Raw genomic sequence first — 21,278 nt, 5'->3', positions numbered from 1 at the left:
TTGGACCTAGGACCATTTCCCCTGACTTTTAGGTCCTTCGTCCTCCTAAAGTCCTTTGTATAAGTTAGGAACACCTGACAGAACAGAATTTCAGGAGGTCAGGTGGGTTTACTTGTGTCTTCTGGTTGTGAGCAGTAAACGTGGCTAAAAAGGTTGATGGAATGGTGTTTTAAAACACACACACACACAACTTCTGGTCCTCTTAAGGACAAAAGTATGGGTAATCCTACATGGGGCCAGTGGCGCAATGGATAACGCGTCTGACTACGGATCAGAAGATTGTAGGTTCGACTCCTATCTGGCTCGAAAGGGTCATAGGTCCCTGTTTTATGGTATTCCTGTGGAATTCTTATTTACCTCAGACTTGTTGTAGGTTCAATATTCTCGAGCAGGACTCATCCAGCAGTCGTTCCATGGTAGGGCTGCAGTAATAGGACCACGGCTAGTTAAAAGTTTCCCATTTGCTGCTGGATTCTATGTGAAGGCCGTCATGTGGTGTGCTGCTTTTGTATTTCAACATGGGTCTCTGAGTCTCTAAACTAGGAAAAAATCTTGTTGAGAAAAGTGTGTGTGAGAGGGTCTGTGGGTGCAGGCAGGTGTGTGCACTTGAGTGCTGACCCATTTACATGTGTGAGAGGGACAAGCAAATTGCCTGTGGGATGTAGGCCTACAACTGGAACCAAGCAGCCAGGCAGAACCACAGGTAAGGAGAGAGGAAGGCAGTTCATTATTAGAGCAGGATCATGAGCATCTTGCCCTGCTCCCTTCTGCCCCGATCGGCCACGATCGGCCAAGACCTCTCTATTAGGGTGGAGGGTGAACATTTCTTGGACCTCAGAAACTGAGGGATGCAGCGCCGATATGTCCTCCAAGGGCCTAGAGGACCTGGTGCCCAATCATGCCTGGTGTTTTTCAGCTTACCCGACCAATCTGGTTGCAAGGCGGATTTTAACAGTACTGCTGAAAAGGGACTCCCAGACAGCCCTGAGGCCATCATTTGCATAGGCCCTCCCCTTCTCTTTCTCTTGCTTCCCACAAAGCAACGCATCGCTGGCAGCAGTATAGATTTGGGGGTTGTGAAGAATAATGACAGGGAGGCTGAAGAAGGGAAAGAAAAGTCCCAGAAGTCCTGCAGGCTTCCTTGCTAAATGCAGCTGGCCATAGAGTGCACCTTCATTACTGCGAGGTAAATACATTAAAAATGTTGAGGAGAGACAAATTGAAAAATAGATATTAGGAGGAAAGCACTGGAACCTGCTTTATTATTTCAATTAGTCTTGAAAACATAGAACATTTCTCTCCTGAAAGCTGGTAAAAATATGGAACGCTTCACGAATTTGCGTGTCATCCTTGCGCAGGGGCCATGCTAATCTTCTCTGTATCGTTCCAATTTTAGTATATGTGCCGCCGAAGCGAGCACACTTCATTGATGAACCTACAATGTTTATAAACTCTCTAAATCTACGGTCTCTAGACATAGGGTGGCCTGGCAGAGATGCTCGTATGGCCAGTAAGCATTCAAATCTGAGCCAATGGGCAAAAATGCATGAAGAGTAACAATCCATTATTCTTCACTGCATTTGTGGTCCAAGACTTCACCAATTGGAAGTATGTAGATTATGCCAGGGTTGCAAAGGCTCATGGTTCAGGCTACTGACAAGGAACATTGTGACATCATGCTGCCTGTGGAACAGTGATATTAAAGGTGAGACAGCTGCACAGTAGGTTAGGTGAAGGGCTCTGAGAGGTGAAAGGCAGCATGCTTGGGTCCCTGGACAAGGTGAGCCTATGACAAGGTGTCTGAATTTTCGCCTGTATTGTAATATTAAACACTTTATTGTTGTACCCGCCTGCTGATTAAGGAGTCCTCAAGATCAGCTCCACACAGACGTGGAACTGATGATGTTAATGCAGAATATTTAAGAAACTGAGGCTGATCTAAAACATTTCCTTGGACCTAGGACCATTTCCCCTGACTTTTAGGTCCTTCGTCCTCCTAAAGTCCTTTGTATAAGTTAGGAACACCTGACAGAACAGAATTTCAGGAGGTCAGGTGGGTTTACTTGTGTCTTCTGGTTGTGAGCAGTAAACGTGGCTAAAAAGGTTGATGGAATGGTGTTTTAAAACACACACACACACAACTTCTGGTCCTCTTAAGGACAAAAGTATGGGTAATCCTACATGGGGCCAGTGGCGCAATGGATAACGCGTCTGACTACGGATCAGAAGATTGTAGGTTCGACTCCTATCTGGCTCGAAAGGGTCATAGGTCCCTGTTTTATGGTATTCCTGTGGAATTCTTATTTACCTCAGACTTGTTGTAGGTTCAATATTCTCGAGCAGGACTCATCCAGCAGTCGTTCCATGGTAGGGCTGCAGTAATAGGACCACGGCTAGTTAAAAGTTTCCCATTTGCTGCTGGATTCTATGTGAAGGCCGTCATGTGGTGTGCTGCTTTTGTATTTCAACATGGGTCTCTGAGTCTCTAAACTAGGAAAAAATCTTGTTGAGAAAAGTGTGTGTGAGAGGGTCTGTGGGTGCAGGCAGGTGTGTGCACTTGAGTGCTGACCCATTTACATGTGTGAGAGGGACAAGCAAATTGCCTGTGGGATGTAGGCCTACAACTGGAACCAAGCAGCCAGGCAGAACCACAGGTAAGGAGAGAGGAAGGCAGTTCATTATTAGAGCAGGATCATGAGCATCTTGCCCTGCTCCCTTCTGCCCCGATCGGCCACGACCTCTCTATTAGGGTGGAGGGTGAACATTTCTTGGACCTCAGAAACTGAGGGATGCAGCGCCAATATGTCCTCCAAGGGCCTAGAGGACCTGGTGCCCAATCATGCCTGGTGTTTTTCAGCTTACCCGACCAATCTGGTTGCAAGGCGGATTTTAACAGTACTGCTGAAAAGGGACTCCCAGACAGCCCTGAGGCCATCATTTGCATAGGCCCTCCCCTTCTCTTTCTCTTGCTTCCCACAAAGCAACGCATCGCTGGCAGCAGTATAGATTTGGGGGTTGTGAAGAATAATGACAGGGAGGCTGAAGAAGGGAAAGAAAAGTCCCAGAAGTCCTGCAGGCTTCCTTGCTAAATGCAGCTGGCCATAGAGTGCACCTTCATTACTGCGAGGTAAATACATTAAAAATGTTGAGGAGAGACAAATTGAAAAATAGATATTAGGAGGAAAGCACTGGAACCTGCTTTATTATTTCAATTAGTCTTGAAAACATAGAACATTTCTCTTCTGAAAGCTGGTAAAAATATGGAACGCTTCACGAATTTGCGTGTCATCCTTGCGCAGGGGCCATGCTAATCTTCTCTGTATCGTTCCAATTTTAGTATATGTGCCGCCGAAGCGAGCACACTTCATTGATGAACCTACAATGTTTATAAACTCTCTAAATCTACGGTCTCTAGACATAGGGTGGCCTGGCAGAGATGCTCGTATGGCCAGTAAGCATTCAAATCTGAGCCAATGGGCAAAAATGCATGAAGAGTAACAATCCATTATTCTTCACTGCATTTGTGGTCCAAGACTTCACCAATTGGAAGTATGTAGATTATGCCAGGGTTGCAAAGGCTCATGGTTCAGGCTACTGACAAGGAACATTGTGACATCATGCTGCCTGTGGAACAGTGATATTAAAGGTGAGACAGCTGCACAGTAGGTTAGGTGAAGGGCTCTGAGAGGTGAAAGGCAGCATGCTTGGGTCCCTGGACAAGGTGAGCCTATGACAAGGTGTCTGAATTTTCGCCTGTATTGTAATATTAAACACTTTATTGTTGTACCCGCCTGCTGATTAAGGAGTCCTCAAGATCAGCTCCACACAGACGTGGAACTGATGATGTTAATGCAGAATATTTAAGAAACTGAGGCTGATCTAAAACATTTCCTTGGACCTAGGACCATTTCCCCTGACTTTTAGGTCCTTCGTCCTCCTAAAGTCCTTTGTATAAGTTAGGAACACCTGACAGAACAGAATTTCAGGAGGTCAGGTGGGTTTACTTGTGTCTTCTGGTTGTGAGCAGTAAACGTGGCTAAAAAGGTTGATGGAATGGTGTTTTAAAACACACACACACACAACTTCTGGTCCTCTTAAGGACAAAAGTATGGGTAATCCTACATGGGGCCAGTGGCGCAATGGATAACGCGTCTGACTACGGATCAGAAGATTGTAGGTTTGACTCCTATCTGGCTCGAAAGGGTCATAGGTCCCTGTTTTATGGTATTCCTGTGGAATTCTTATTTACCTCAGACTTGTTGTAGGTTCAATATTCTCGAGCAGGACTCATCCAGCAGTCGTTCCATGGTAGGGCTGCAGTAATAGGACCACGGCTAGTTAAAAGTTTCCCATTTGCTGCTGGATTCTATGTGAAGGCCGTCATGTGGTGTGCTGCTTTTGTATTTCAACATGGGTCTCTGAGTCTCTAAACTAGGAAAAAATCTTGTTGAGAAAAGTGTGTGTGAGAGGGTCTGTGGGTGCAGGCAGGTGTGTGCACTTGAGTGCTGACCCATTTACATGTGTGAGAGGGACAAGCAAATTGCCTGTGGGATGTAGGCCTACAACTGGAACCAAGCAGCCAGGCAGAACCACAGGTAAGGAGAGAGGAAGGCAGTTCATTATTAGAGCAGGATCATGAGCATCTTGCCCTGCTCCCTTCTGCCCCGATCGGCCACGATCGGCCAAGACCTCTCTATTAGGGTGGAGGGTGAACATTTCTTGGACCTCAGAAACTGAGGGATGCAGCGCCGATATGTCCTCCAAGGGCCTAGAGGACCTGGTGCCCAATCATGCCTGGTGTTTTTCAGCTTACCCGACCAATCTGGTTGCAAGGCGGATTTTAACAGTACTGCTGAAAAGGGACTCCCAGACAGCCCTGAGGCCATCATTTGCATAGGCCCTCCCCTTCTCTTTCTCTTGCTTCCCACAAAGCAACGCATCGCTGGCAGCAGTATAGATTTGGGGGTTGTGAAGAATAATGACAGGGAGGCTGAAGAAGGGAAAGAAAAGTCCCAGAAGTCCTGCAGGCTTCCTTGCTAAATGCAGCTGGCCATAGAGTGCACCTTCATTACTGCGAGGTAAATACATTAAAAATGTTGAGGAGAGACAAATTGAAAAATAGATATTAGGAGGAAAGCACTGGAACCTGCTTTATTATTTCAATTAGTCTTGAAAACATAGAACATTTCTCTCCTGAAAGCTGGTAAAAATATGGAACGCTTCACGAATTTGCGTGTCATCCTTGCGCAGGGGCCATGCTAATCTTCTCTGTATCGTTCCAATTTTAGTATATGTGCCGCCGAAGCGAGCACACTTCATTGATGAACCTACAATGTTTATAAACTCTCTAAATCTACGGTCTCTAGACATAGGGTGGCCTGGCAGAGATGCTCGTATGGCCAGTAAGCATTCAAATCTGAGCCAATGGGCAAAAATGCATGAAGAGTAACAATCCATTATTCTTCACTGCATTTGTGGTCCAAGACTTCACCAATTGGAAGTATGTAGATTATGCCAGGGTTGCAAAGGCTCATGGTTCAGGCTACTGACAAGGAACATTGTGACATCATGCTGCCTGTGGAACAGTGATATTAAAGGTGAGACAGCTGCACAGTAGGTTAGGTGAAGGGCTCTGAGAGGTGAAAGGCAGCATGCTTGGGTCCCTGGACAAGGTGAGCCTATGACAAGGTGTCTGAATTTTCGCCTGTATTGTAATATTAAACACTTTATTGTTGTACCCGCCTGCTGATTAAGGAGTCCTCAAGATCAGCTCCACACAGACGTGGAACTGATGATGTTAATGCAGAATATTTAAGAAACTGAGGCTGATCTAAAACATTTCCTTGGACCTAGGACCATTTCCCCTGACTTTTAGGTCCTTCGTCCTCCTAAAGTCCTTTGTATAAGTTAGGAACACCTGACAGAACAGAATTTCAGGAGGTCAGGTGGGTTTACTTGTGTCTTCTGGTTGTGAGCAGTAAACGTGGCTAAAAAGGTTGATGGAATGGTGTTTTAAAACACACACACACACAACTTCTGGTCCTCTTAAGGACAAAAGTATGGGTAATCCTACATGGGGCCAGTGGCGCAATGGATAACGCGTCTGACTACGGATCAGAAGATTGTAGGTTCGACTCCTATCTGGCTCGAAAGGGTCATAGGTCCCTGTTTTATGGTATTCCTGTGGAATTCTTATTTACCTCAGACTTGTTGTAGGTTCAATATTCTCGAGCAGGACTCATCCAGCAGTCGTTCCATGGTAGGGCTGCAGTAATAGGACCACGGCTAGTTAAAAGTTTCCCATTTGCTGCTGGATTCTATGTGAAGGCCGTCATGTGGTGTGCTGCTTTTGTATTTCAACATGGGTCTCTGAGTCTCTAAACTAGGAAAAAATCTTGTTGAGAAAAGTGTGTGTGAGAGGGTCTGTGGGTGCAGGCAGGTGTGTGCACTTGAGTGCTGACCCATTTACATGTGTGAGAGGGACAAGCAAATTGCCTGTGGGATGTAGGCCTACAACTGGAACCAAGCAGCCAGGCAGAACCACAGGTAAGGAGAGAGGAAGGCAGTTCATTATTAGAGCAGGATCATGAGCATCTTGCCCTGCTCCCTTCTGCCCCGATCGGCCACGATCGGCCAAGACCTCTCTATTAGGGTGGAGGGTGAACATTTCTTGGACCTCAGAAACTGAGGGATGCAGCGCCGATATGTCCTCCAAGGGCCTAGAGGACCTGGTGCCCAATCATGCCTGGTGTTTTTCAGCTTACCCGACCAATCTGGTTGCAAGGCGGATTTTAACAGTACTGCTGAAAAGGGACTCCCAGACAGCCCTGAGGCCATCATTTGCATAGGCCCTCCCCTTCTCTTTCTCTTGCTTCCCACAAAGCAACGCATCGCTGGCAGCAGTATAGATTTGGGGGTTGTGAAGAATAATGACAGGGAGGCTGAAGAAGGGAAAGAAAAGTCCCAGAAGTCCTGCAGGCTTCCTTGCTAAATGCAGCTGGCCATAGAGTGCACCTTCATTACTGCGAGGTAAATACATTAAAAATGTTGAGGAGAGACAAATTGAAAAATAGATATTAGGAGGAAAGCACTGGAACCTGCTTTATTATTTCAATTAGTCTTGAAAACATAGAACATTTCTCTCCTGAAAGCTGGTAAAAATATGGAACGCTTCACGAATTTGCGTGTCATCCTTGCGCAGGGGCCATGCTAATCTTCTCTGTATCGTTCCAATTTTAGTATATGTGCCGCCGAAGCGAGCACACTTCATTGATGAACCTACAATGTTTATAAACTCTCTAAATCTACGGTCTCTAGACATAGGGTGGCCTGGCAGAGATGCTCGTATGGCCAGTAAGCATTCAAATCTGAGCCAATGGGCAAAAATGCATGAAGAGTAACAATCCATTATTCTTCACTGCATTTGTGGTCCAAGACTTCACCAATTGGAAGTATGTAGATTATGCCAGGGTTGCAAAGGCTCATGGTTCAGGCTACTGACAAGGAACATTGTGACATCATGCTGCCTGTGGAACAGTGATATTAAAGGTGAGACAGCTGCACAGTAGGTTAGGTGAAGGGCTCTGAGAGGTGAAAGGCAGCATGCATGGGTCCCTGGACAAGGTGAGCCTATGACAAGGTGTCTGAATTTTCGCCTGTATTGTAATATTAAACACTTTATTGTTGTACCCGCCTGCTGATTAAGGAGTCCTCAAGATCAGCTCCACACAGACGTGGAACTGATGATGTTAATGCAGAATATTTAAGAAACTGAGGCTGATCTAAAACATTTCCTTGGACCTAGGACCATTTCCCCTGACTTTTAGGTCCTTCGTCCTCCTAAAGTCCTTTGTATAAGTTAGGAACACCTGACAGAACAGAATTTCAGGAGGTCAGGTGGGTTTACTTGTGTCTTCTGGTTGTGAGCAGTAAACGTGGCTAAAAAGGTTGATGGAATGGTGTTTTAAAACACACACACACACACACAACTTCTGGTCCTCTTAAGGACAAAAGTATGGGTAATCCTACATGGGGCCAGTGGCGCAATGGATAACGCGTCTGACTACGGATCAGAAGATTGTAGGTTCGACTCCTATCTGGCTCGAAAGGGTCATAGGACCCTGTTTTATGGTATTCCTGTGGAATTCTTATTTACCTCAGACTTGTTGTAGGTTCAATATTCTCGAGCAGGACTCATCCAGCAGTCGTTCCATGGTAGGGCTGCAGTAATAGGACCACGGCTAGTTAAAAGTTTCCCATTTGCTGCTGGATTCTATGTGAAGGCCGTCATGTGGTGTGCTGCTTTTGTATTTCAACATGGGTCTCTGAGTCTCTAAACTAGGAAAAAATCTTGTTGAGAAAAGTGTGTGTGAGAGGGTCTGTGGGTGCAGGCAGGTGTGTGCACTTGAGTGCTGACCCATTTACATGTGTGAGAGGGACAAGCAAATTGCCTGTGGGATGTAGGCCTACAACTGGAACCAAGCAGCCAGGCAGAACCACAGGTAAGGAGAGAGGAAGGCAGTTCATTATTAGAGCAGGATCATGAGCATCTTGCCCTGCTCCCTTCTGCCCCGATCGGCCACGATCGGCCAAGACCTCTCTATTAGGGTGGAGGGTGAACATTTCTTGGACCTCAGAAACTGAGGGATGCAGCGCCGATATGTCCTCCAAGGGCCTAGAGGACCTGGTGCCCAATCATGCCTGGTGTTTTTCAGCTTACCCGACCAATCTGGTTGCAAGGCGGATTTTAACAGTACTGCTGAAAAGGGACTCCCAGACAGCCCTGAGGCCATCATTTGCATAGGCCCTCCCCTTCTCTTTCTCTTGCTTCCCACAAAGCAACGCATCGCTGGCAGCAGTATAGATTTGGGGGTTGTGAAGAATAATGACAGGGAGGCTGAAGAAGGGAAAGAAAAGTCCCAGAAGTCCTGCAGGCTTCCTTGCTAAATGCAGCTGGCCATAGAGTGCACCTTCATTACTGCGAGGTAAATACATTAAAAATGTTGAGGAGAGACAAATTGAAAAATAGATATTAGGAGGAAAGCACTGGAACCTGCTTTATTATTTCAATTAGTCTTGAAAACATAGAACATTTCTCTCCTGAAAGCTGGTAAAAATATGGAACGCTTCACGAATTTGCGTGTCATCCTTGCGCAGGGGCCATGCTAATCTTCTCTGTATCGTTCCAATTTTAGTATATGTGCCGCCGAAGCGAGCACACTTCATTGATGAACCTACAATGTTTATAAACTCTCTAAATCTACGGTCTCTAGACATAGGGTGGCCTGGCAGAGATGCTCGTATGGCCAGTAAGCATTCAAATCTGAGCCAATGGGCAAAAATGCATGAAGAGTAACAATCCATTATTCTTCACTGCATTTGTGGTCCAAGACTTCACCAATTGGAAGTATGTAGATTATGCCAGGGTTGCAAAGGCTCATGGTTCAGGCTACTGACAAGGAACATTGTGACATCATGCTGCCTGTGGAACAGTGATATTAAAGGTGAGACAGCTGCACAGTAGGTTAGGTGAAGGGCTCTGAGAGGTGAAAGGCAGCATGCATGGGTCCCTGGACAAGGTGAGCCTATGACAAGGTGTCTGAATTTTCGCCTGTATTGTAATATTAAACACTTTATTGTTGTACCCGCCTGCTGATTAAGGAGTCCTCAAGATCAGCTCCACACAGACGTGGAACTGATGATGTTAATGCAGAATATTTAAGAAACTGAGGCTGATCTAAAACATTTCCTTGGACCTAGGACCATTTCCCCTGACTTTTAGGTCCTTCGTCCTCCTAAAGTCCTTTGTATAAGTTAGGAACACCTGACAGAACAGAATTTCAGGAGGTCAGGTGGGTTTACTTGTGTCTTCTGGTTGTGAGCAGTAAACGTGGCTAAAAAGGTTGATGGAATGGTGTTTTAAAACACACACACACACACACAACTTCTGGTCCTCTTAAGGACAAAAGTATGGGTAATCCTACATGGGGCCAGTGGCGCAATGGATAACGCGTCTGACTACGGATCAGAAGATTGTAGGTTCGACTCCTATCTGGCTCGAAAGGGTCATAGGTCCCTGTTTTATGGTATTCCTGTGGAATTCTTATTTACCTCAGACTTGTTGTAGGTTCAATATTCTCGAGCAGGACTCATCCAGCAGTCGTTCCATGGTAGGGCTGCAGTAATAGGACCACGGCTAGTTAAAAGTTTCCCATTTGCTGCTGGATTCTATGTGAAGGCCGTCATGTGGTGTGCTGCTTTTGTATTTCAACATGGGTCTCTGAGTCTCTAAACTAGGAAAAAATCTTGTTGAGAAAAGTGTGTGTGAGAGGGTCTGTGGGTGCAGGCAGGTGTGTGCACTTGAGTGCTGACCCATTTACATGTGTGAGAGGGACAAGCAAATTGCCTGTGGGATGTAGGCCTACAACTGGAACCAAGCAGCCAGGCAGAACCACAGGTAAGGAGAGAGGAAGGCAGTTCATTATTAGAGCAGGATCATGAGCATCTTGCCCTGCTCCCTTCTGCCCCGATCGGCCACGATCGGCCAAGACCTCTCTATTAGGGTGGAGGGTGAACATTTCTTGGACCTCAGAAACTGAGGGATGCAGCGCCGATATGTCCTCCAAGGGCCTAGAGGACCTGGTGCCCAATCATGCCTGGTGTTTTTCAGCTTACCCGACCAATCTGGTTGCAAGGCGGATTTTAACAGTACTGCTGAAAAGGGACTCCCAGACAGCCCTGAGGCCATCATTTGCATAGGCCCTCCCCTTCTCTTTCTCTTGCTTCCCACAAAGCAACGCATCGCTGGCAGCAGTATAGATTTGGGGGTTGTGAAGAATAATGACAGGGAGGCTGAAGAAGGGAAAGAAAAGTCCCAGAAGTCCTGCAGGCTTCCTTGCTAAATGCAGCTGGCCATAGAGTGCACCTTCATTACTGCGAGGTAAATACATTAAAAATGTTGAGGAGAGACAAATTGAAAAATAGATATTAGGAGGAAAGCACTGGAACCTGCTTTATTATTTCAATTAGTCTTGAAAACATAGAACATTTCTCTCCTGAAAGCTGGTAAAAATATGGAACGCTTCACGAATTTGCGTGTCATCCTTGCGCAGGGGCCATGCTAATCTTCTCTGTATCGTTACAATTTTAGTATATGTGCCGCCGAAGCGAGCACACTTCATTGATGAACCTACAATGTTTATAAACTCTCTAAATCTACGGTCTCTAGACATAGGGTGGCCTGGCAGAGATGCTCGTATGGCCAGTAAGCATTCAAATCTGAGCCAATGGGCAAAAATGCATGAAGAGTAACAATCCATTATTCTTCACTGCATTTGTGGTCCAAGACTTCACCAATTGGAAGTATGTAGATTATGCCAGGGTTGCAAAGGCTCATGGTTCAGGCTACTGACAAGGAACATTGTGACATCATGCTGCCTGTGGAACAGTGATATTAAAGGTGAGACAGCTGCACAGTAGGTTAGGTGAAGGGCTCTGAGAGGTGAAAGGCAGCATGCTTGGGTCCCTGGACAAGGTGAGCCTATGACAAGGTGTCTGAATTTTCGCCTGTATTGTAATATTAAACACTTTATTGTTGTACCCGCCTGCTGATTAAGGAGTCCTCAAGATCAGCTCCACACAGACGTGGAACTGATGATGTTAATGCAGAATATTTAAGAAACTGAGGCTGATCTAAAACATTTCCTTGGACCTAGGACCATTTCCCCTGACTTTTAGGTCCTTCGTCCTCCTAAAGTCCTTTGTATAAGTTAGGAACACCTGACAGAACAGAATTTCAGGAGGTCAGGTGGGTTTACTTGTGTCTTCTGGTTGTGAGCAGTAAACGTGGCTAAAAAGGTTGATGGAATGGTGTTTTAAAACACACACACACACAACTTCTGGTCCTCTTAAGGACAAAAGTATGGGTAATCCTACATGGGGCCAGTGGCGCAATGGATAACGCGTCTGACTACGGATCAGAAGATTGTAGGTTCGACTCCTATCTGGCTCGAAAGGGTCATAGGTCCCTGTTTTATGGTATTCCTGTGGAATTCTTATTTACCTCAGACTTGTTGTAGGTTCAATATTCTCGAGCAGGACTCATCCAGCAGTCGTTCCATGGTAGGGCTGCAGTAATAGGACCACGGCTAGTTAAAAGTTTCCCATTTGCTGCTGGATTCTATGTGAAGGCCGTCATGTGGTGTGCTGCTTTTGTATTTCAACATGGGTCTCTGAGTCTCTAAACTAGGAAAAAATCTTGTTGAGAAAAGTGTGTGTGAGAGGGTCTGTGGGTGCAGGCAGGTGTGTGCACTTGAGTGCTGACCCATTTACATGTGTGAGAGGGACAAGCAAATTGCCTGTGGGATGTAGGCCTACAACTGGAACCAAGCAGCCAGGCAGAACCACAGGTAAGGAGAGAGGAAGGCAGTTCATTATTAGAGCAGGATCATGAGCATCTTGCCCTGCTCCCTTCTGCCCCGATCGGCCACGACCTCTCTATTAGGGTGGAGGGTGAACATTTCTTGGACCTCAGAAACTGAGGGATGCAGCGCCAATATGTCCTCCAAGGGCCTAGAGGACCTGGTGCCCAATCATGCCTGGTGTTTTTCAGCTTACCCGACCAATCTGGTTGCAAGGCGGATTTTAACAGTACTGCTGAAAAGGGACTCCCAGACAGCCCTGAGGCCATCATTTGCATAGGCCCTCCCCTTCTCTTTCTCTTGCTTCCCACAAAGCAACGCATCGCTGGCAGCAGTATAGATTTGGGGGTTGTGAAGAATAATGACAGGGAGGCTGAAGAAGGGAAAGAAAAGTCCCAGAAGTCCTGCAGGCTTCCTTGCTAAATGCAGCTGGCCATAGAGTGCACCTTCATTACTGCGAGGTAAATACATTAAAAATGTTGAGGAGAGACAAATTGAAAAATAGATATTAGGAGGAAAGCACTGGAACCTGCTTTATTATTTCAATTAGTCTTGAAAACATAGAACATTTCTCTTCTGAAAGCTGGTAAAAATATGGAACGCTTCACGAATTTGCGTGTCATCCTTGCGCAGGGGCCATGCTAATCTTCTCTGTATCGTTCCAATTTTAGTATATGTGCCGCCGAAGCGAGCACACTTCATTGATGAACCTACAATGTTTATAAACTCTCTAAATCTACGGTCTCTAGACATAGGGTGGCCTGGCAGAGATGCTCGTATGGCCAGTAAGCATTCAAATCTGAGCCAATGGGCAAAAATGCATGAAGAGTAACAATCCATTATTCTTCACTGCATTTGTGGTCCAAGACTTCACCAATTGGAAGTATGTAGATTATGCCAGGGTTGCAAAGGCTCATGGTTCAGGCTACTGACAAGGAACATTGTGACATCATGCTGCCTGTGGAACAGTGATATTAAAGGTGAGACAGCTGCACAGTAGGTTAGGTGAAGGGCTCTGAGAGGTGAAAGGCAGCATGCTTGGGTCCCTGGACAAGGTGAGCCTATGACAAGGTGTCTGAATTTTCGCCTGTATTGTAATATTAAACACTTTATTGTTGTACCCGCCTGCTGATTAAGGAGTCCTCAAGATCAGCTCCACACAGACGTGGAACTGATGATGTTAATGCAGAATATTTAAGAAACTGAGGCTGATCTAAAACATTTCCTTGGACCTAGGACCATTTCCCCTGACTTTTAGGTCCTTCGTCCTCCTAAAGTCCTTTGTATAAGTTAGGAACACCTGACAGAACAGAATTTCAGGAGGTCAGGTGGGTTTACTTGTGTCTTCTGGTTGTGAGCAGTAAACGTGGCTAAAAAGGTTGATGGAATGGTGTTTTAAAACACACACACACACAACTTCTGGTCCTCTTAAGGACAAAAGTATGGGTAATCCTACATGGGGCCAGTGGCGCAATGGATAACGCGTCTGACTACGGATCAGAAGATTGTAGGTTTGACTCCTATCTGGCTCGAAAGGGTCATAGGTCCCTGTTTTATGGTATTCCTGTGGAATTCTTATTTACCTCAGACTTGTTGTAGGTTCAATATTCTCGAGCAGGACTCATCCAGCAGTCGTTCCATGGTAGGGCTGCAGTAATAGGACCACGGCTAGTTAAAAGTTTCCCATTTGCTGCTGGATTCTATGTGAAGGCCGTCATGTGGTGTGCTGCTTTTGTATTTCAACATGGGTCTCTGAGTCTCTAAACTAGGAAAAAATCTTGTTGAGAAAAGTGTGTGTGAGAGGGTCTGTGGGTGCAGGCAGGTGTGTGCACTTGAGTGCTGACCCATTTACATGTGTGAGAGGGACAAGCAAATTGCCTGTGGGATGTAGGCCTACAACTGGAACCAAGCAGCCAGGCAGAACCACAGGTAAGGAGAGAGGAAGGCAGTTCATTATTAGAGCAGGATCATGAGCATCTTGCCCTGCTCCCTTCTGCCCCGATCGGCCACGATCGGCCAAGACCTCTCTATTAGGGTGGAGGGTGAACATTTCTTGGACCTCAGAAACTGAGGGATGCAGCGCCGATATGTCCTCCAAGGGCCTAGAGGACCTGGTGCCCAATCATGCCTGGTGTTTTTCAGCTTACCCGACCAATCTGGTTGCAAGGCGGATTTTAACAGTACTGCTGAAAAGGGACTCCCAGACAGCCCTGAGGCCATCATTTGCATAGGCCCTCCCCTTCTCTTTCTCTTGCTTCCCACAAAGCAACGCATCGCTGGCAGCAGTATAGATTTGGGGGTTGTGAAGAATAATGACAGGGAGGCTGAAGAAGGGAAAGAAAAGTCCCAGAAGTCCTGCAGGCTTCCTTGCTAAATGCAGCTGGCCATAGAGTGCACCTTCATTACTGCGAGGTAAATACATTAAAAATGTTGAGGAGAGACAAATTGAAAAATAGATATTAGGAGGAAAGCACTGGAACCTGCTTTATTATTTCAATTAGTCTTGAAAACATAGAACATTTCTCTCCTGAAAGCTGGTAAAAATATGGAACGCTTCACGAATTTGCGTGTCATCCTTGCGCAGGGGCCATGCTAATCTTCTCTGTATCGTTCCAATTTTAGTATATGTGCCGCCGAAGCGAGCACACTTCATTGATGAACCTACAATGTTTATAAACTCTCTAAATCTACGGTCTCTAGACATAGGGTGGCCTGGCAGAGATGCTCGTATGGCCAGTAAGCATTCAAATCTGAGCCAATGGGCAAAAATGCATGAAGAGTAACAATCCATTATTCTTCACTGCATTTGTGGTCCAAGACTTCACCAATTGGAAGTATGTAGATTATGCCAGGGTTGCAAAGGCTCATGGTTCAGGCTACTGACAAGGAACATTGTGACATCATGCTGCCTGTGGAACAGTGATATTAAAGGTGAGACAGCTGCACAGTAGGTTAGGTGAAGGGCTCTGAGAGGTGAAAGGCAGCATGCTTGGGTCCCTGGACAAGGTGAGCCTATGACAAGGTGTCTGAATTTTCGCCTGTATTGTAATATTAAACACTTTATTGTTGTACCCGCCTGCTGATTAAGGAGTCCTCAAGATCAGCTCCACACAGACGTGGAACTGATGATGTTAATGCAGAATATTTAAGAAACTGAGGCTGATCTAAAACATTTCCTTGGACCTAGGACCATTTCCCCTGACTTTTAGGTCCTTCGTCCTCCTAAAGTCCTTTGTATAAGTTAGGAACACCTGACAGAACAGAATTTCAGGAGGTCAGGTGGGTTTACTTGTGTCTTCTGGTTGTGAGCAGTAAACGTGGCTAAAAAGGTTGATGGAATGGTGTTTTAAAACACACACACACACAACTTCTGGTCCTCTTAAGGACAAAAGTATGGGTAATCCTACATGGGGCCAGTGGCGCAATGGATAACGCGTCTGACTACGGATCAGAAGATTGTAGGTTCGACTCCTATCTGGCTCGAAAGGGTCATAGGTCCCTGTTTTATGGTATTCCTGTGGAATTCTTATTTACCTCAGACTTGTTGTAGGTTCAATATTCTCGAGCAGGACTCATCCAGCAGTCGTTCCATGGTAGGGCTGCAGTAATAGGACCACGGCTAGTTAAAAGTTTCCCATTTGCTGCTGGATTCTATGTGAAGGCCGTCATGTGGTGTGCTGCTTTTGTATTTCAACATGGGTCTCTGAGTCTCTAAACTAGGAAAAAATCTTGTTGAGAAAAGTGTGTGTGAGAGGGTCTGTGGGTGCAGGCAGGTGTGTGCACTTGAGTGCTGACCCATTTACATGTGTGAGAGGGACAAGCAAATTGCCTGTGGGATGTAGGCCTACAACTGGAACCAAGCAGCCAGGCAGAACCACAGGTAAGGAGAGAGGAAGGCAGTTCATTATTAGAGCAGGATCATGAGCATCTTGCCCTGCTCCCTTCTGCCCCGATCGGCCACGATCGGCCAAGACCTCTCTATTAGGGTGGAGGGTGAACATTTCTTGGACCTCAGAAACTGAGGGATGCAGCGCCGATATGTCCTCCAAGGGCCTAGAGGACCTGGTGCCCAATCATGCCTGGTGTTTTTCAGCTTACCCGACCAATCTGGTTGCAAGGCGGATTTTAACAGTACTGCTGAAAAGGGACTCCCAGACAGCCCTGAGGCCATCATTTGCATAGGCCCTCCCCTTCTCTTTCTCTTGCTTCCCACAAAGCAACGCATCGCTGGCAGCAGTATAGATTTGGGGGTTGTGAAGAATAATGACAGGGAGGCTGAAGAAGGGAAAGAAAAGTCCCAGAAGTCCTGCAGGCTTCCTTGCTAAATGCAGCTGGCCATAGAGTGCACCTTCATTACTGCGAGGTAAATACATTAAAAATGTTGAGGAGAGACAAATTGAAAAATAGATATTAGGAGGAAAGCACTGGAACCTGCTTTATTATTTCAATTAGTCTTGAAAACATAGAACATTTCTCTCCTGAAAGCTGGTAAAAATATGGAACGCTTCACGAATTTGCGTGTCATCCTTGCGCAGGGGCCATGCTAATCTTCTCTGTATCGTTCCAATTTTAGTATATGTGCCGCCGAAGCGAGCACACTTCATTGATGAACCTACAATGTTTATAAACTCTCTAAATCTACGGTCTCTAGACATAGGGTGGCCTGGCAGAGATGCTCGTATGGCCAGTAAGCATTCAAATCTGAGCCAATGGGCAAAAATGCATGAAGAGTAACAATCCATTATTCTTCACTGCATTTGTGGTCCAAGACTTCACCAATTGGAAGTATGTAGATTATGCCAGGGTTGCAAAGGCTCATGGTTCAGGCTACTGACAAGGAACATTGTGACATCATGCTGCCTGTGGAACAGTGATATTAAAGGTGAGACAGCTGCACAGTAGGTTAGGTGAAGGGCTCTGAGAGGTGAAAGGCAGCATGCATGGGTCCCTGGACAAGGTGAGCCTATGACAAGGTGTCTGAATTTTCGCCTGTATTGTAATATTAAACACTTTATTGTTGTACCCGCCTGCTGATTAAGGAGTCCTCAAGATCAGCTCCACACAGACGTGGAACTGATGATGTTAATGCAGAATATTTAAGAAACTGAGGCTGATCTAAAACATTTCCTTGGACCTAGGACCATTTCCCCTGACTTTTAGGTCCTTCGTCCTCCTAAAGTCCTTTGTATAAGTTAGGAACACCTGACAGAACAGAATTTCAGGAGGTCAGGTGGGTTTACTTGTGTCTTCTGGTTGTGAGCAGTAAACGTGGCTAAAAAGGTTGATGGAATGGTGTTTTAAAACACACACACACACACACAACTTCTGGTCCTCTTAAGGACAAAAGTATGGGTAATCCTACATGGGGCCAGTGGCGCAATGGATAACGCGTCTGACTACGGATCAGAAGATTGTAGGTTCGACTCCTATCTGGCTCGAAAGGGTCATAGGTCCCTGTTTTATGGTATTCCTGTGGAATTCTTATTTACCTCAGACTTGTTGTAGGTTCAATATTCTCGAGCAGGACTCATCCAGCAGTCGTTCCATGGTAGGGCTGCAGTAATAGGACCACGGCTAGTTAAAAGTTTCCCATTTGCTGCTGGATTCTATGTGAAGGCCGTCATGTGGTGTGCTGCTTTTGTATTTCAACATGGGTCTCTGAGTCTCTAAACTAGGAAAAAATCTTGTTGAGAAAAGTGTGTGTGAGAGGGTCTGTGGGTGCAGGCAGGTGTGTGCACTTGAGTGCTGACCCATTTACATGTGTGAGAGGGACAAGCAAATTGCCTGTGGGATGTAGGCCTACAACTGGAACCAAGCAGCCAGGCAGAACCACAGGTAAGGAGAGAGGAAGGCAGTTCATTATTAGAGCAGGATCATGAGCATCTTGCCCTGCTCCCTTCTGCCCCGATCGGCCACGATCGGCCAAGACCTCTCTATTAGGGTGGAGGGTGAACATTTCTTGGACCTCAGAAACTGAGGGATGCAGCGCCGATATGTCCTCCAAGGGCCTAGAGGACCTGGTGCCCAATCATGCCTGGTGTTTTTCAGCTTACCCGACCAATCTGGTTGCAAGGCGGATTTTAACAGTACTGCTGAAAAGGGACTCCCAGACAGCCCTGAGGCCATCATTTGCATAGGCCCTCCCCTTCTCTTTCTCTTGCTTCCCACAAAGCAACGCATCGCTGGCAGCAGTATAGATTTGGGGGTTGTGAAGAATAATGACAGGGAGGCTGAAGAAGGGAAAGAAAAGTCCCAGAAGTCCTGCAGGCTTCCTTGCTAAATGCAGCTGGCCATAGAGTGCACCTTCATTACTGCGAGGTAAATACATTAAAAATGTTGAGGAGAGACAAATTGAAAAATAGATATTAGGAGGAAAGCACTGGAACCTGCTTTATTATTTCAATTAGTCTTGAAAACATAGAACATTTCTCTCCTGAAAGCTGGTAAAAATATGGAACGCTTCACGAATTTGCGTGTCATCCTTGCGCAGGGGCCATGCTAATCTTCTCTGTATCGTTCCAATTTTAGTATATGTGCCGCCGAAGCGAGCACACTTCATTGATGAACCTACAATGTTTATAAACTCTCTAAATCTACGGTCTCTAGACATAGGGTGGCCTGGCAGAGATGCTCGTATGGCCAGTAAGCATTCAAATCTGAGCCAATGGGCAAAAATGCATGAAGAGTAACAATCCATTATTCTTCACTGCATTTGTGGTCCAAGACTTCACCAATTGGAAGTATGTAGATTATGCCAGGGTTGCAAAGGCTCATGGTTCAGGCTACTGACAAGGAACATTGTGACATCATGCTGCCTGTGGAACAGTGATATTAAAGGTGAGACAGCTGCACAGTAGGTTAGGTGAAGGGCTCTGAGAGGTGAAAGGCAGCATGCATGGGTCCCTGGACAAGGTGAGCCTATGACAAGGTGTCTGAATTTTCGCCTGTATTGTAATATTAAACACTTTATTGTTGTACCCGCCTGCTGATTAAGGAGTCCTCAAGATCAGCTCCACACAGACGTGGAACTGATGATGTTAATGCAGAATATTTAAGAAACTGAGGCTGATCTAAAACATTTCCTTGGACCTAGGACCATTTCCCCTGACTTTTAGGTCCTTCGTCCTCCTAAAGTCCTTTGTATAAGTTAGGAACACCTGACAGAACAGAATTTCAGGAGGTCAGGTGGGTTTACTTGTGTCTTCTGGTTGTGAGCAGTAAACGTGGCTAAAAAGGTTGATGGAATGGTGTTTTAAAACACACACACACACACACAACTTCTGGTCCTCTTAAGGACAAAAGTATGGGTAATCCTACATGGGGCCAGTGGCGCAATGGATAACGCGTCTGACTACGGATCAGAAGATTGTAGGTTCGACTCCTATCTGGCTCGAAAGGGTCATAGGTCCCTGTTTTATGGTATTCCTGTGGAATTCTTATTTACCTCAGACTTGTTGTAGGTTCAATATTCTCGAGCAGGACTCATCCAGCAGTCGTTCCATGGTAGGGCTGCAGTAATAGGACCACGGCTAGTTAAAAGTTTCCCATTTGCTGCTGGATTCTATGTGAAGGCCGTCATGTGGTGTGCTGCTTTTGTATTTCAACATGGGTCTCTGAGTCTCTAAACTAGGAAAAAATCTTGTTGAGAAAAGTGTGTGTGAGAGGGTCTGTGGGTGCAGGCAGGTGTGTGCACTTGAGTGCTGACCCATTTACATGTGTGAGAGGGACAAGCAAATTGCCTGTGGGATGTAGGCCTACAACTGGAACCAAGCAGCCAGGCAGAACCACAGGTAAGGAGAGAGGAAGGCAGTTCATTATTAGAGCAGGATCATGAGCATCTTGCCCTGCTCCCTTCTGCCCCGATCGGCCACGATCGGCCAAGACCTCTCTATTAGGGTGGAGGGTGAACATTTCTTGGACCTCAGAAACTGAGGGATGCAGCGCCGATATGTCCTCCAAGGGCCTAGAGGACCTGGTGCCCAATCATGCCTGGTGTTTTTCAGCTTACCCGACCAATCTGGTTGCAAGGCGGATTTTAACAGTACTGCTGAAAAGGGACTCCCAGACAGCCCTGAGGCCATCATTTGCATAGGCCCTCCCCTTCTCTTTCTCTTGCTTCCCACAAAGCAACGCATCGCTGGCAGCAGTATAGATTTGGGGGTTGTGAAGAATAATGACAGGGAGGCTGAAGAAGGGAAAGAAAAGTCCCAGAAGTCCTGCAGGCTTCCTTGCTAAATGCAGCTGGCCATAGAGTGCACCTTCATTACTGCGAGGTAAATACATTAAAAATGTTGAGGAGAGACAAATTGAAAAATAGATATTAGGAGGAAAGCACTGGAACCTGCTTTATTATTTCAATTAGTCTTGAAAACATAGAACATTTCTCTCCTGAAAGCTGGTAAAAATATGGAACGCTTCACGAATTTGCGTGTCATCCTTGCGCAGGGGCCATGCTAATCTTCTCTGTATCGTTACAATTTTAGTATATGTGCCGCCGAAGCGAGCACACTTCATTGATGAACCTACAATGTTTATAAACTCTCTAAATCTACGGTCTCTAGACATAGGGTGGCCTGGCAGAGATGCTCGTATGGCCAGTAAGCATTCAAATCTGAGCCAATGGGCAAAAATGCATGAAGAGTAACAATCCATTATTCTTCACTGCATTTGTGGTCCAAGACTTCACCAATTGGAAGTATGTAGATTATGCCAGGGTTGCAAAGGCTCATGGTTCAGGCTACTGACAAGGAACATTGTGACATCATGCTGCCTGTGGAACAGTGATATTAAAGGTGAGACAGCTGCACAGTAGGTTAGGTGAAGGGCTCTGAGAGGTGAAAGGCAGCATGCTTGGGTCCC

The 21,278-nt window shown here is 46.0% G+C and overlaps 20 non-coding genes across 20 annotated transcripts; 9 read left to right on the top strand and 11 right to left on the bottom strand.

Annotated features, from left to right (window-relative positions):
- The first annotated feature begins 233 nt into the window (after positions 1-233).
- TRNAR-ACG (transfer RNA arginine (anticodon ACG)) lies at positions 234-306 on the top strand. The gene has a single exon. It is a non-coding gene; the product is annotated as a tRNA-Arg (tRNA).
- Positions 307-1,313: 1,007 nt separating this feature from the next.
- Positions 1,314-1,420, bottom strand: LOC146818594 (U6 spliceosomal RNA). Its single transcript, XR_014963625.1, has one exon. It is a non-coding gene; the product is annotated as a U6 spliceosomal RNA (small nuclear RNA).
- Positions 1,421-2,184: 764 nt separating this feature from the next.
- Positions 2,185-2,257, top strand: TRNAR-ACG (transfer RNA arginine (anticodon ACG)). The gene has a single exon. It is a non-coding gene; the product is annotated as a tRNA-Arg (tRNA).
- A 997-nt stretch (positions 2,258-3,254) lies between these two features.
- Positions 3,255-3,361, bottom strand: LOC146818592 (U6 spliceosomal RNA). Its single transcript, XR_014963624.1, has one exon. It is a non-coding gene; the product is annotated as a U6 spliceosomal RNA (small nuclear RNA).
- Positions 3,362-5,205: 1,844 nt separating this feature from the next.
- On the bottom strand, positions 5,206-5,312 carry LOC146818591 (U6 spliceosomal RNA). The gene has a single exon (XR_014963623.1). It is a non-coding gene; the product is annotated as a U6 spliceosomal RNA (small nuclear RNA).
- A 764-nt stretch (positions 5,313-6,076) lies between these two features.
- TRNAR-ACG (transfer RNA arginine (anticodon ACG)) lies at positions 6,077-6,149 on the top strand. Its single transcript has one exon. It is a non-coding gene; the product is annotated as a tRNA-Arg (tRNA).
- A 1,007-nt stretch (positions 6,150-7,156) lies between these two features.
- Positions 7,157-7,263, bottom strand: LOC146818589 (U6 spliceosomal RNA). The gene has a single exon (XR_014963622.1). It is a non-coding gene; the product is annotated as a U6 spliceosomal RNA (small nuclear RNA).
- A 768-nt stretch (positions 7,264-8,031) lies between these two features.
- TRNAR-ACG (transfer RNA arginine (anticodon ACG)) lies at positions 8,032-8,104 on the top strand. The gene has a single exon. It is a non-coding gene; the product is annotated as a tRNA-Arg (tRNA).
- A 1,007-nt stretch (positions 8,105-9,111) lies between these two features.
- On the bottom strand, positions 9,112-9,218 carry LOC146818587 (U6 spliceosomal RNA). Its single transcript, XR_014963621.1, has one exon. It is a non-coding gene; the product is annotated as a U6 spliceosomal RNA (small nuclear RNA).
- A 768-nt stretch (positions 9,219-9,986) lies between these two features.
- Positions 9,987-10,059, top strand: TRNAR-ACG (transfer RNA arginine (anticodon ACG)). Its single transcript has one exon. It is a non-coding gene; the product is annotated as a tRNA-Arg (tRNA).
- Positions 10,060-11,066: 1,007 nt separating this feature from the next.
- LOC146818585 (U6 spliceosomal RNA) lies at positions 11,067-11,173 on the bottom strand. The gene has a single exon (XR_014964440.1). It is a non-coding gene; the product is annotated as a U6 spliceosomal RNA (small nuclear RNA).
- Positions 11,174-11,937: 764 nt separating this feature from the next.
- Positions 11,938-12,010, top strand: TRNAR-ACG (transfer RNA arginine (anticodon ACG)). The gene has a single exon. It is a non-coding gene; the product is annotated as a tRNA-Arg (tRNA).
- Positions 12,011-13,007: 997 nt separating this feature from the next.
- On the bottom strand, positions 13,008-13,114 carry LOC146818583 (U6 spliceosomal RNA). Its single transcript, XR_014963620.1, has one exon. It is a non-coding gene; the product is annotated as a U6 spliceosomal RNA (small nuclear RNA).
- A 1,844-nt stretch (positions 13,115-14,958) lies between these two features.
- Positions 14,959-15,065, bottom strand: LOC146818582 (U6 spliceosomal RNA). The gene has a single exon (XR_014963619.1). It is a non-coding gene; the product is annotated as a U6 spliceosomal RNA (small nuclear RNA).
- Positions 15,066-15,829: 764 nt separating this feature from the next.
- Positions 15,830-15,902, top strand: TRNAR-ACG (transfer RNA arginine (anticodon ACG)). Its single transcript has one exon. It is a non-coding gene; the product is annotated as a tRNA-Arg (tRNA).
- A 1,007-nt stretch (positions 15,903-16,909) lies between these two features.
- On the bottom strand, positions 16,910-17,016 carry LOC146818580 (U6 spliceosomal RNA). The gene has a single exon (XR_014963618.1). It is a non-coding gene; the product is annotated as a U6 spliceosomal RNA (small nuclear RNA).
- Positions 17,017-17,784: 768 nt separating this feature from the next.
- TRNAR-ACG (transfer RNA arginine (anticodon ACG)) lies at positions 17,785-17,857 on the top strand. The gene has a single exon. It is a non-coding gene; the product is annotated as a tRNA-Arg (tRNA).
- A 1,007-nt stretch (positions 17,858-18,864) lies between these two features.
- LOC146818578 (U6 spliceosomal RNA) lies at positions 18,865-18,971 on the bottom strand. The gene has a single exon (XR_014963617.1). It is a non-coding gene; the product is annotated as a U6 spliceosomal RNA (small nuclear RNA).
- A 768-nt stretch (positions 18,972-19,739) lies between these two features.
- TRNAR-ACG (transfer RNA arginine (anticodon ACG)) lies at positions 19,740-19,812 on the top strand. Its single transcript has one exon. It is a non-coding gene; the product is annotated as a tRNA-Arg (tRNA).
- A 1,007-nt stretch (positions 19,813-20,819) lies between these two features.
- On the bottom strand, positions 20,820-20,926 carry LOC146818576 (U6 spliceosomal RNA). The gene has a single exon (XR_014964439.1). It is a non-coding gene; the product is annotated as a U6 spliceosomal RNA (small nuclear RNA).
- Between the last annotated feature and the right edge of the window lie 352 nt (positions 20,927-21,278).

This window comes from Triturus cristatus, chromosome 6 (genome assembly GCF_964204655.1).
Source record: "Triturus cristatus chromosome 6, aTriCri1.1, whole genome shotgun sequence".
In the NCBI taxonomy this organism is placed as follows: Eukaryota; Metazoa; Chordata; class Amphibia; order Caudata; family Salamandridae; genus Triturus; species Triturus cristatus.
The sequence above is the reverse complement of the archived record's forward strand: the minus strand, read 5'-3'. Positions and strand labels throughout refer to the sequence as shown.